Genomic DNA, 2293 nt, shown 5'->3' with positions numbered 1-2293 from the left:
CATGCCGACGAACTGAACGGCATCTGGGTGTGAAGCGATACGCGGCGGTGGCTGGGTGGGACCGTCCCCGGCCGGTGAGGGGGCGCCTCCCGGCGTGCTGGCCGCGCGGTGCGTGGGCGCACGCGCTACAGCCGGCTGGTGGGGGCGGCCAGTGGCAGGCGCGCCGGCCGACGGACGCGGCAGGCGTCGCAGCTGCGCGCCGGCGCACCCTGCGCGCGGCGCCGTGCGGCCAAAGTAGGTCCTCGCGGGCCCGGTGCGAAGCGCGGTGGACATCTTCAGTGTGCTGGTCCGATTGAGGACTGTGTGCGTTGAGGATGCGCCGCCGCCCGGCGCTCGGCGCCGCGACGCCGTCTGCTGCTCGGTCGCCCCAGCGGTTCTCGCTGGTGGTTTGTATCGCAGCTGTGCGGATGTGTTGGCGCGTGCGCTGTGCTGGGAGAGTTCGCTTCGGCACCCAAGTGGGGCTTTTGTCCTTCTGTGGCGCTGGCGTTGGAGCTGCCGGTCACCGTAGGTGGCGCGTGTTGTCTCCCGCCGGCAATGCCACGACAGCACGCTCCCGGGCCTCTGTCGGCAGCGGCAAGCTCAGTTGGGAGCACGGGTGGTCGCACCGAAAGCGTCTACTCGCCTAACTCCGGGCGATTGCGCCTCTCTCGAACCCGACCAAGTACTTGGGACGGCGCTGCGCGCCGCCGGGACCTGAGAGGGTTTCGAGGTGTATTGTGCAGGGGAGCTCAGCCTCCTCCTGTTTGCAGAATGATTGAGCGGACGCTTGCGTGTTCGCGCGGGCCCCCGGGACACACTCCCGGGCGGCCGGCTGCTCAGCTCTAGTTGACGCAGCTCCCTGGTTGATCCTGCCAGTAGTCATATGCTTGTCTCAAAGATTAAGCCATGCATGTCTCAGTACAAGCCGCATTAAGGTGAAACCGCGAATGGCTCATTAAATCAGTTATGGTTCCTTAGATCGTACCCACGTTACTTGGATAACTGTGGTAATTCTAGAGCTAATACATGCAAACAGAGTCCCGACCAGAGATGGAAGGGACGCTTTTATTAGATCAAAACCAATCGGTCGGCTCGTCCGGTCCGTTTGCCTTGGTGACTCTGAATAACTTTGGGCTGATCGCACGGTCCTCGTACCGGCGACGCATCTTTCAAATGTCTGCCTTATCAACTGTCGATGGTAGGTTCTGCGCCTACCATGGTTGTAACGGGTAACGGGGAATCAGGGTTCGATTCCGGAGAGGGAGCCTGAGAAACGGCTACCACATCCAAGGAAGGCAGCAGGCGCGCAAATTACCCACTCCCGGCACGGGGAGGTAGTGACGAAAAATAACGATACGGGACTCATCCGAGGCCCCGTAATCGGAATGAGTACACTTTAAATCCTTTAACGAGTATCTATTGGAGGGCAAGTCTGGTGCCAGCAGCCGCGGTAATTCCAGCTCCAATAGCGTATATTAAAGTTGTTGCGGTTAAAAAGCTCGTAGTTGGATTTGTGTCCCACGCTGTTGGTTCACCGCCCGTCGGTGTTTAACTGGCATGTATCGTGGGACGTCCTGCCGGTGGGGCGAGCTGAAGGCGTGCGACCGCCTCGTGCGTGCTCGTGCGTCCCGAGGCGGACCCCGTTGAAATCCTACCAGGGTGCTCTTTATTGAGTGTCTCGGTGGGCCGGCACGTTTACTTTGAACAAATTAGAGTGCTTAAAGCAGGCAAGCCCGCCTGAATACTGTGTGCATGGAATAATGGAATAGGACCTCGGTTCTATTTTGTTGGTTTTCGGAACCCGAGGTAATGATTAATAGGGACAGGCGGGGGGCATTCGTATTGCGACGTTAGAGGTGAAATTCTTGGATCGTCGCAAGACGAACAGAAGCGAAAGCATTTGCCAAGTATGTTTTCATTAATCAAGAACGAAAGTTAGAGGTTCGAAGGCGATCAGATACCGCCCTAGTTCTAACCATAAACGATGCCAGCCAGCGATCCGCCGCAGTTCCTCCGATGACTCGGCGGGCAGCCTCCGGGAAACCAAAGCTTTTTGGGTTCCGGGGGAAGTATGGTTGCAAAGCTGAAACTTAAAGGAATTGACGGAAGGGCACCACCAGGAGTGGAGCCTGCGGCTTAATTTGACTCAACACGGGAAACCTCACCAGGCCCGGACACCGGAAGGATTGACAGATTGATAGCTCTTTCTTGATTCGGTGGGTGGTGGTGCATGGCCGTTCTTAGTTGGTGGAGCGATTTGTCTGGTTAATTCCGATAACGAACGAGACTCTAGCCTGCTAACTAGTCGCGTGAC

At 58.0% G+C, this 2293-nt stretch overlaps 1 non-coding gene across 1 annotated transcript in view; it reads left to right on the top strand.

The window, feature by feature from the left end:
• The first annotated feature begins 835 nt into the window (after positions 1–835).
• LOC124745466 overlaps positions 836–2293 on the top strand; it is a 1910-nt gene continuing 452 nt past the window's right edge. The window contains exon 1 of the ribosomal RNA XR_007011022.1: positions 836–2293. This exon is cut by the window's right edge and continues 452 nt beyond it. This is a non-coding gene — a ribosomal RNA (small subunit ribosomal RNA).

This window comes from Schistocerca piceifrons, unplaced genomic scaffold (genome assembly GCF_021461385.2).
Source record: "Schistocerca piceifrons isolate TAMUIC-IGC-003096 unplaced genomic scaffold, iqSchPice1.1 HiC_scaffold_32, whole genome shotgun sequence".
Taxonomy (NCBI): domain Eukaryota; kingdom Metazoa; phylum Arthropoda; class Insecta; order Orthoptera; family Acrididae; genus Schistocerca; species Schistocerca piceifrons.
This window is presented reverse-complemented; position numbering and strand designations above follow the sequence as displayed.